Raw genomic sequence first — 11,147 nt, 5'->3', positions numbered from 1 at the left:
GGTCACTGTCTGTGAGGAGTCTGCACGTCCTCCTTGTGTCTGCATGGGTTTCCTCCGGGTGCTCCGGTTTCCTCCCACAGTCCAAAGATGTGTGGGTTAGGTGGATTGGCCATGCCAAATTGCCCTTAGTGTCCAAAAAGGTGAAGTGGGGGTTACGGGGAAAGGGTAGATATGTGGGCTTGAGTAGGGTGCTCTTTGTAAGGGCCGATGCAGACACGATGGGCCAAGTGGCCTCCTTCTGCACTGTAAATTCTATGAACTCTTCCTCAATCACCCCCAACTCCTCCTCAATCAGCCCAGGATAATCCAGTAACAACGTCTCCACTTACTTTTGACCAAAGTATCTCCCAGACAAGCCCCAGAAATACATTTCATGTCTTCACACCCACTTCAGTGATTTTTAATCTTTTCCACCAATTAATCTCCTCTCTGACTCGGAATACAGGCCCAGATTTGTGAATTCACCACCTGACACACAGCAAGATCCCAAACTGGGAAATTTCACTTCCCAACCTGGCCTTTTCTGAACATTGTCCAGACCGACAGTGTGGAATTTCCCAATAGGGACTTGGTGTGTGACAGGAACATGGAAGTGGGAAGTCCAGGCTCATGTTTATTTTCCCTCCTTCGTTTCTGATCCAATTCTCTTTCAGTTGTGAAGAAAGGTCCTGAATTGTCTGATCAGCGAGTGTTTGAGCATTTTGTGTTTTTGGTATTCCTGCCAGTACCAGCTTTCCAGCAGCAGGTGGCGATACTGCGCTGTAAAACTTTACTGATCTTTGTACAGCTCGACCTGAAAATCGCTTATTGTCACAAGTAGGCTTCAAATGAAGTTACTGTGAAAAGCCCCTAGTCGCCACATTCTGGCGCCTGTTCGGGGAGGCAGGTATGGGAACCTGGTGATGGTGACGGACATCACCATCTTCTGGTTAAAATTGGCACTACAATGAACTGCAAGGAAAATTTCAACACTTTGGGCTCAATTTTCACTGTAATCACCGGTCACAAAATAGGCGCTGGAGTCAAGTGCGGGAGCAGAGTGAGAAATGGAAACACAGAAGAAATCCCAGCTTCAGACTGGGAAGCAGTTGCCATACCAGGCTGTGAGGCAACCAGATAGGATGCTTTATATGGGGCATCAGTGAGAATTGATGAGACTCAATGTGGCCAAATTACCTTAGTTTCCTGAGGACGCACAGGTGCTGTTGTGCTTTCTTGGTCGTAGCGTTGATGTGGGTGGACCAGGGCAGATTGTTGGTGATGTCCACATCGAGGAATTTGAAGCTGGAGGATGGGACTGGGGTGGGCTGTTTGACTGACTGAAGCAGGGAGTAATGAAGGAAGGAGAGAGACAAGATATATAATTTACTTTTTATTTTAATCCTCTGACATTTCTATTTGTGTTGTTTTTATTTACAGTCTGATTGGGATTTTACAATTTGGAAATTAAATGATACATTTCGTGACAACCTGTTGTCATTGATTGTTTCTGACCCCGACCCCTAACCTCTGCCAGAGAACCATAGAATCCCTCCAGTGCAGAAGGAGGCCATTCTGCCATTGACTCTGCACCGACCCTCTGAAGGAGTATCCTACCGAGGCTCAAACCCCAGTCTATTTCCTTCAGCACTCCTAACTTTTTGCACACTAAGGGACAATTTTGCGTGGTCAGTCCACCTAATCCTCACATCTTTGGACTGTGGGAGGAAACTGGAACACCCAGAGGAAACCCACACAGATACGGGAAGATTGTGCAAACTCCACACAGACAGGCACCCTGGGTCCCTGGTGCTGTGAGGCAGCAGTGCTAACCACTATGCCACCATGCAGTCCCGACACTAATCACGGGGTCAAGTCATTGTGACGTCAATGATGATGTTCCCATTCCGAGGACCCGCCCCTCTTCCAGATCCAGATCAGAACCGGAGCAGATTCTCAGTAACTGGTTCCCATCACAAGTTTCAAAGAAAGGATAAAGTTTTTTTCTGAATTTATTCCCAGTGAAGGTGTGGAGATGGGACTTGGTGTCCACGTTGTAAAATGAAACTGTCCCAGACCCATAATTGAGAGAAACTCCCACCTTCCCGGGGATCTGACCGACACGGAGAGGGGATCGAGAAGAGGACATTATATTAAAGTGTTTACCAAACCGTGCAATGGTCCAGAATCCAGTCCTTGGGATCAGACTGACCGGGTCCTTCCTCTCCACAGACTCTGCGGCTACTCCCAGAGTCCAGCCCCGATTCCCCGTCACCTCCACCTCCCAGTAATGTCTCCCCGATGTGAATCCCTCTGATCCCAGCACACAGGGCCAGTGTGTAAACCTCTTCCTGGTGTCAGGAGGGCTCCTTCCGGGACCAATCCATCTCAAACTCTTCAGATCCTCAGACACCTCGAGCCAGAGATTCGCTGTTTCCACATCCAGGGTCAGAGAGACTGGGAGAAAAAACAGAAAATTAGAGATACAGGGATCAGGGTGTTTGTCGAGGGTCAAAGGGGACGTCTCACTGAGGATCAGAGGCAGAGCCTCGCTTGGGATCAGAGGGCAGAGCCTCGCTTGGGATCAGAGGGCAGATCCTCACTTGGGATCAGAGGGCAGAGCCTTGCTTGGGATCAGAGGGCAGAGCCTCGCTTGGGATCAGAGGGCAGAGCCTCGCTTGGGATCAGAGGGCAGAGCTTCGCTTGGGATCAGACGAATGAGACGCAATATCCTCCTCCCTCAACAGGCAGACAAAGCCTCATTCCCTGGCTTCCTGTCCCAACCTTGGTCATGGACACGAGTCTGGTCCACAAGGTGGAGATGTATCAGGAGGATGAGGATTGTAGAGGAGTAAAGGTTCAGCTGGGAATGGCGGAGTTTCCACTTGCTGAAGTTTGTAAAGTATCGATGGGTTCTGGAGACAGAGCTTCATCTGAGAGTTCCTGTGTTGGTGATGTTTAGGGAGCCGACAGTTTCAGCTGACCGAGCTGAGAATGATTTTTAGAAAGTGGATTAGATGCATGAATCAGACTTTAATTCCAATCAGGACCATTTTTATCATCATTTCTTTATAACAAAGCATTTAAACATAAACTCTCTTTGATATTTATATATCAAATATAAGGAGCGGGATTCTCCGTCGCGCCGCACCGGATTTCAGGTTCACCCCGCCGGCGGGATTCTCCGTCCCGTCGCACCGGGGGCGGGATTCTCCGCAATCGGCGCGATGTCCGCCGACCGGTGCCAAAAACGGCGTGAATCAGACCGGCATCGCGCCGCCCCAAAGGTGCAGAATCCTCCGCCCCTTGAGCGGCCGAGCCCTAACATTGAGGGGCTAGGCCCGCGCCGGACTGATTTCCATCCCGCCAGCTGGCGGGAAAGGCCTTTGGTGCACCGCCAGCTGACGCGGAAATGACAGTGCCAGGTGGCGCATGCGCGTGAGCGTCAGCGGCCGCTCACGGCATACCCGCGCATGCGCAGTGGAGGGAGTCTCTTCCGCCTCTGCCATGATGGACAACGTGGCGAAGGCAGAAGGAAAAGAGTGCCCCCACGGCACAGGCCCGCCCGCAGATCGGTGGGCCCCGATCGCGGGCCAGGCCACCGTGAGCCAGATCGCCCCGCGACCCCCAGGACGCCGGAGCCCGCCCGCGCCGCCATGTCCCGCCGGTAAGAGAGGTGTTTCATCCACGCCGGCGGGACAGGCATTCTAGCAGTGGGACTTCGGCCCATTTGGGCCGGAGAATCGCCAGGGGGGGGGGGGGGCGCCAACTGGCGCGGCGCGATTCCCGCGCCCACCGACTATCCGGTACCGGAGAATTCGGCAACCGGCGGGGGGCGGGATTCACGCCAGCCCCCGGCAATTCACCGACCCGACGGGGGGGTCGGAGAATCGCGACCCGGATTTCAGGTTCACCCCCGCCGGCGAGATTCTCCGTCCCGCCGCACCGGATTTCAGGTTCACCCCACCGGCGGGATTCTCCGTCCCGCCGCACCAGGGGCGAAATTCTCCTACCCGCCCCGCCACATTTCTGCCCCGACCGGCCAGCGGGAGTCTCCGTAACACCGGCCGGTCAATGGGGTTTCCCATTGTGGGGCAGCCCCACGCCGTCGGGAAACCCCCGGGCGCCGGCAAAATGGAGACTCCTGCCGGCGGAGAATGACGCCCCAGATTTCAGGTTCACCCCGCCGGCGGGATTCTCCGTCCCGCCGCGCCGGATTTCAGGTTCACCCCGCCGGTGGGATTCTCCGTCCGGCCGCCCCGGATTTCAGGTTCACCCCGCCGGCGGGATTCTCCGTCCGGCCGCCCCGGATTTCAGGTTCACCCCGCCGGCGGGATTCTCTGTCCCGCCGCACCGGATTCAGGTTCACCCTGCCGGCGGGATTCTCCGTCCCGCCGCACCGGATTCAGGTTCACCCCGCCGGCGGGACTCTCCGTCCCGCCGCACCGGATTCAGGTTCCCCCCCGCCGGCGGGATTCTCCGTCCCGCAGGCTGGTCAATGGGGTTCCCCATTGTGGGGCAGCCCCACACCATCGGGAAACCTCCGGGCTGCCGGCAAAATGGAGAATCCTGACGGCGGAGAATCCAGCCCAAGATATAAATCAGGACAGAGGAACTTATCTGAGTTTTACCAGGGTTAATGACATCCAGCATTTCTCTCCACACTGGGAACGGGAAAGGGCTGTTGAATCTTCCGATGGACAGGACACCATCTGCTCCTGACAGCTTTTTACCCCGATTGTGAATCCTGTAAATAGTTGATTACAAATTGACCATAAACACTTTGCTGAGTAATTTTCCCAACTTGCACTGAGTTTCAGTAAAGTTCATGACCTACCGGTCTTCCGGTGACAGCCATGGAGTGAGTGGTCGCACATTTGGGAGCTCCCGCTCGTGGCGGTCTTTTTTGGGCTTTTCCCCCGGTTTTCAAGTGGAAGGGAGGCGGAAAAAGGTTTAGGAGTGTGAGTCGAGGAGATTGACCTCTAGTTTATGGAGCTAAGGACCAGAAGTGCCCGAAAAAGAAGGAACAAGTTGATCGAAGTGGGTGTGGAGATGCAAATGCACGTGGAGATGGCAAGGGGGCAGGAAGCGGCCTTGCCGGCTCAGTGGTCGACGGAGCAGCTGGTGAGTTTCTTGAATGAGGAGTTCACCCAGCATCAAAAGGAGAGTCTGGAGGACCTGGTCCAGGCGGTGGACTCGATCAAGGCGGTGGTTGACCGCGTGGAGACGAGACTGGCAGCTCAGGGTCGGGCAATCCAGACGTTGGAGGAGTTGGCGGGGGAGCTCGACGACCAGGTCACCTCGATGGCAGTGGAGATGGGGCTGATGTGGGACCACCAGAAGCAGTTGGAGGAGAAGGTGGAGGAGGTGGAGAACCGGTCACGCAGGCAGAATATTGGGATCATGGTTCTGCCGGAGACGTGCGAAGGGGCCGATGCTGGCACGTCCACAGGGAAGATGCTCGAGAAGCTGCTTGGTGAAGGTGCGTTTGACCGGCCGTTGGAAGTGGACCGAGCTCACAGGGCGTTGATGAGGAGGCTCCGGGGGGAACGAGCCGCCGAGGGCGATGGTGGTGCGGCTGCACCGGTTCCTTGGTAAGGAGCGAATCATGAGGTGGACCAGGCAGGCGAGGCGCTGCGCCTGGGAGGGCAGTGAGATTCGCGTGTACCAGGACCTGAATGCAGAGCTGGCCAAGAAGAGGGCAAGTTTCAATAAGGTCAAGGCGTCCCTCTACAAGGAGGGGGTGAAGTTTGGACTATTGTACCCGGCACGCCTATGGGTGACCTATGGGGCCGGGAACTATATTTTGGATCTTTGGAAGAGGCAGCGGTGTTTATGACAGACAATGGACTGGCAGGAGAAGGTAGACCTTGAACTCTGGTGGAAGGACTTTTGTTCGGGACCATTCCTGTTTTCCCTTGGTTTTTAGCTTCAGTTCTGTTTTTTTCTTTTTTGTTCTTTGTCAAGGGATGAGGGCGGCTGGTTTCTTTGTTCTGTTCCTATTGATTGTTTGCACTAATGTTTGAGCAGGGGGGAGGGGAGCGGGGGGGAGGGGAGCGGGGGGAGGGGAGCGGGGCGGAGGAGGAGGTGTGTGGGCGGGTGAGGAAGGCAATCCGGGGGTAGATAAACATCAACGATACGGGTGAGGTGTCGGCGGGTATGGTCTGGGAGGCGCTGGAGGAAGTTATCGGGGGGGAATTAATTTCTATTCAGGCACACCAGGAGAAGGCGGAGCAGGGGGGAGATAGAGAGGCTGGTGGGAGAAATCCAAAGGTGGACAGAATGTTCGCAGAGAGCTCAGAGGAAGGGCTTTTGAAGGAACGCCAGAGGCTACAATTGGAATTTGGTCTTCTATCCACGGGCAAGGCGGTGGGACAGCTGAGGAGGGTGAGAGGGGAATTAGCGAGCAGGATGCTCGTGCATCAGTTGTGGAAGCAGGAGGCGGCGAGAGAGATGGGGAAAGTGAGAGATACGGGGGGGGGAAGGTGGTCTTGGATCAGGCGGGGTGAATGGAGTGTTTTGAGATTTCTACAGCAAGGTGTATAAATCAGAACCCTCAGCCGGAGAAGAGGGGCTGAGGCAATTTTTGGGAGGACGGGGAGCTGGTCAAGGGCCTGGGGGCCTCAATTGGGCTTGGGGAGGTAATGGAGGGGCGAGAGGCAATGCAATCGGCTAAGGCCCAGTGACCGGAAGGATACCCGGTGGAATTCTATAAGAAGTTTTGCGGGGTGCTGGGGTCACTGTTGGTAAGGGCATTTAATGAAGCAAAGGAGTTAGGAGTGCTCCCCCCGACGTTGTCGCAGGCGTCGGTCTCTCTCATTTTGAAGCAGGACAAGGACCCGGAAAACTGTGGATCATACAGACCAATCTCCTCACTCTTGGAGGAGTGTCTATGTAGCTGCAGCTTGTCAGCCTCCTGAGTGTCAATCTCAGGCCTGGCGAATCCAGCACCGTTTCTCATTGGAATCGATTGTGTTCCACGTGGCGTCGGTGCTAATCCCTCAACAGTCGCTGAATCGCTACAGATGCGGCGCCAGTTTTGCTGTTGTGGAACTCCACGAATCCTGCCCCAGAGTCAACACTTAGCCTCACGAACAGAGAATTCAGCCCAATGTAGTTACAAATATATCCAATAGGGAGTTCAGGAGAAGCGTCTTTACTGAGAGAGTGATGACAGTGTCGACCTCAGGATCACACAGTGTGTTTGGGGTGAAGGGTAAAGATATATTTAATGAGAAACTAGATAAGAACATGAGGGGGAAAGAAACAGAAGGGCATGTCGACAGGAATCAAGTGTTCCCGGAAATCCCACATCAATTTCCTGTCAGTTTCTCAAAACAGCTTCAGTTCTTCCTGGTGTTCCTCACAGTGAAGTTTACTTTCCTTCTCTTTCCCATTCAGCTTTAATTTTCGAGCTTTCTCAGACAGATTCAACAAAGAACAATACAGCACAGGAACAGGCCCTTCGGCCCTCCAAGCCTGTACCTGTCATGATGCCAACCTTTGCCAAAACCCTCAGCACTTCCTTGTGCCGTATCCCTCTATACCCATCCTATCCATGTGCTTGTCAAGATGCCTTTTGTTTTGTTATAAAACATTTTATTGAGGCATTTATGGTTTTAAAACAACAAAAGACACAAGTGCAGATATTTTTTTAAATTTTAGAGTCCTCAATTATTTTATTTTCCAATTAAGGGGCAATTTAGCGTGGCCAATCCACCCAACCTGCACATTTTTGGGCTGTGGGGGAGAAGCCCACGCAGACACGGGGAGAATGTGCAAACTCCACACAGACAGTGACCCAGGGCCGGGATTCAAACCTGGGTCCTCAGCGCCGCAGTCCCAGTGCTAACCACTGCGCCACATGCCGCCCTGCATGTTCGCCCATAAACATAGTTCAACGCGTAACACACCAACACACCCCTCCATCTCCCACAGTTCTTGGCTAAGCTAGACCGACATAGTCTAACTCCCTCCCCCCTACCCCCCCTTGCTCCCTGACCCCCCCAAGAAGTCGATAAACGGCTGCCACCTCCGAACAAATCCTAATGATGATCCTCTCAGGGTGAACTTGATTTTCTCAAACCTGAGAAACCCATCCATGTCGCTAACCCATACGCCTGTTTTCAGGGGCTTTGAGTCCCTCCACGCGAGCAATAACCGTCTCCGGGCTACCAAGGAGGCAAAGTCCAAAACCTCAGCGTCTCTCCCGTGTCTTCCGACGCTCCAAAAATCACCTTTAACGCCCTGGACATGACATAAATTTTAAAAAATAAAACATCTGCAAATCCCGGCCTGAATCCCCTAACATGTGGACATGATTTGCGGGCCCTCCTGCACATCGCCCACACCTTCCTCTACCCCAAAAACCTGCTCATCCGGGCCACAGTCATGTGTGCCCGGTGAACCACCTTGAATTGTATCAGGCTGAGCCTGGCACATGATGAGGACGTATTGACTCGGCTCATGGCGCTGCCTCTACCCGCTCCCACACCGACCCCTCCCCAACTACCCACTTCCTAATCATGGCTAAATTCACCGCCCAGTAGTAGTTCCTAAAGTTCGGCAGTGCCAGCCCTCCCTCCACTCGGCTCCGCTGCAGCAACATTTTCTTTACTCGCTGGGTTTTATGCGCCCACACAAACCAAGTTCACCCGCTTAAAAAAGGCCTTTGGAATAAAAATAAGGATACACGGAAAAGCTAACAAAAATCTTGGGAGAACCGACACCTTTACGGTCTGTACCCTCCCCGCCAGTGACAACCGGAGCATGTCCCACCTCCGGAAGTCCTCCTTCATTTGTTCAACTAACCTGCCCAGATTTAATTTGTGGAGCTACTCCCATCTCCTTGCCACCTGAATACCCAGGTACCGAAAACTATCGTGAAGTACGCCACGCCGCCGGGGGCCCATTGCCAAAGGCCCGCTCAGAAATCTTCCGCTCACGACCGGCTGAGTTCCCGACGGCGTGGAACTAACCACCTATTGCCGGTCGGGATGCTCGCGTGGAGCTTTGAAGCAATTGTGCTATCCACAATGCTACCGTGCTGCCCTATAGGCGGCTGGCGAATTTAATGTGCGGGGCTTGAGGCTCGGGCGCATCATCGGGATGGCTCCACAGTCCGAGTCCGCCATGGAGCACGGCGCGGCCGCTGGAGGTCACCGCCGTGCGCAGGCGCGGCCTCTGACCCAGAAGTGCAGGGGCGCATATCTGCAGCAAAAGCTGCGAGATTCACTCCGGGTCCCTGCTAGCCCCCTGCAGGGCTATGAATTCATTTAACATTTTGCAGGAATTTCAGGAGTAAAACTCCACGGTTTTTACACCGGCGTGAGGGACATAGCCTCAATAATGGAGAATCCAACCCCTTTTCTTCGGTCAACATCGATGCAAACTACTCATTTAGTACCTCGCCCATTTCCTCTGGCTCAACACATAGATTTACCCCACTGTCCTTAAGTGGTCCAATCCTTTCCCTGGCCACCCTCTTGCTTTTTACATATCAATAAAAAGCTTTGGGATTCACCTTAACCCTACTTGTCAAGGACTTTTCATGACCCCCCCTAGCCCTCCTAATTTCCCACTTCACTACCTTCCTACATTCTTTCTGCTCCTCAAGAGTTTCCACTGTCCCCACGCTGCTAGACCAGACAAAAGTCTCCTTTTCTTTTTGACGAGGTTCACAATATCCCTCGTTATCCAAGGCTCCTTAAATTTCCCAGACTTATTCTGCGTTCTCTCAGGAACGTGACTTTTCTGAATCCTAATCAACTGTCACTAAGACCCGATTGGCTCTGAGGTTTCTTTCTGGAAACTCCTGTCTACATCCCGGGCAGGAGTTTCTCTCCTTTTCCCAACTTTGGGTGATACAGGAGCGGCAGAAGTTGTGTCCACACTCCAGTGAAACCGGATCAGTGAAGAAATCAAGACAAATGGGACAAATTACCTTCTCGGACAAACTTTTCTCCTGCTGTCTGGAAGCCATGTTCACACTCAGCACTTCCTGATTCAAACCACTTTCAGTTCCAATGTCCCTGCTCTGCTGCTGAACACATTCAGTTCAGTAATTCCCTCATGACGCCCACTGCAATCCTCAAGGAATTATTGTTATTTGCTGCTCTCGGTCCCGCCCACTTTGAGAGCTGGAGACATAACCCGGAGCAGAATGGAGAATAAACAGGGTTAGAGTGAACGACAGGGAATAATTGAACCCAGGCGATGGGAGTGAAGGTCTGTTGGTGGTGGGGGTGGCTGGAGAGAGGATGGGAGGAGGTGGGGATTGTGTCCTGTGAGTGACTGGCAGCCTGCTGCTCTCCTTCATATACTTCTGTCTCAAAGCAGCCCCAGGCACGGATGGTCAAGTTGTGTTTTACTTTGTGGGAAACACAAACTGAAACATATTGTCCAGCTCCTCCTGACCTTCCCTTTAAATCCACCATGATCCTCTCAATTGTCACTTTGGGAGCCACTCCACATAACTGAAGACCCTCATCCCTGGTCCCATTCTGGGAAATCTCCCCTTGAACAATCCCTTCAGCCTTGACATCCTTCCCAAAGTACGGTGTCCAGAATTAGCTGTAACCTCGGTGGACAAGCAGTGGAAATCCTGTCGGGTCTGTTGACACCAAGTTGTTTGTAAATTATCAGACATGTCGACCAGTTTATTATCCAAACATTTTAACCAGATGCCCTTATTTGCGAGATGAACACAGGAGAAACACAGGTTTACAATTCAACCCAAATTTATTCACAAAAACAATAAAACAGTTATTCTCCCAAATTACCCCAATTATAAACTGCCCAAGACTCTAATACTACCGTGCCGATGAACTCGATTGAGCTGCGGGTCCAATTCTCTGAGTCTCAGTCATCTCAGGGCTCTCGTCTGCGAAGCCAGGTCTCGTACGCCTCTTCCATCCATTCTCTGGTCCGCTGTTGAGTTTTCTCCCCTGACTCTGCGTCAATTCTGAGCTGGGGAGGGTCCCAGGACGTCACCATCTTTTTTCCCTCTTCGTGTTCTTCCAGAAGTTTCTCTGGCCCTCAGCCAATGAGGTCACTGGGTGGCGGTTGCAATATCCAATGGAGTTACCGATTGCATCGCTGTGGGAACACAGACCAGAATGGGGCCGATTGTCTTCCGATCTTCTGTTGATAGAACAAGCCCAGGCATG

General features: G+C 52.9%; 1 long non-coding RNA gene across 1 annotated transcript; it reads right to left on the bottom strand.

The window, feature by feature from the left end:
- Window positions 1-1,491: 1,491 nt before the first annotated feature.
- LOC140390514 (uncharacterized) lies at window positions 1,492-9,987 on the bottom strand. Its single transcript, XR_011934657.1, has 3 exons — window positions 9,923-9,987; window positions 4,611-4,726; window positions 1,492-2,436 (listed from the first exon to the last, which is right to left on the bottom strand). It is a non-coding gene; the product is annotated as an uncharacterized lncRNA (long non-coding RNA).
- Between the last annotated feature and the right edge of the window lie 1,160 nt (window positions 9,988-11,147).

The sequence above is a fragment of the Scyliorhinus torazame genome, chromosome 14, assembly GCF_047496885.1.
Source record: "Scyliorhinus torazame isolate Kashiwa2021f chromosome 14, sScyTor2.1, whole genome shotgun sequence".
NCBI classification, from domain to species: domain Eukaryota; kingdom Metazoa; phylum Chordata; class Chondrichthyes; order Carcharhiniformes; family Scyliorhinidae; genus Scyliorhinus; species Scyliorhinus torazame.
Note: the sequence above shows the minus strand (reverse complement) of the source record. Positions and strands in the feature narration are given on the sequence as shown.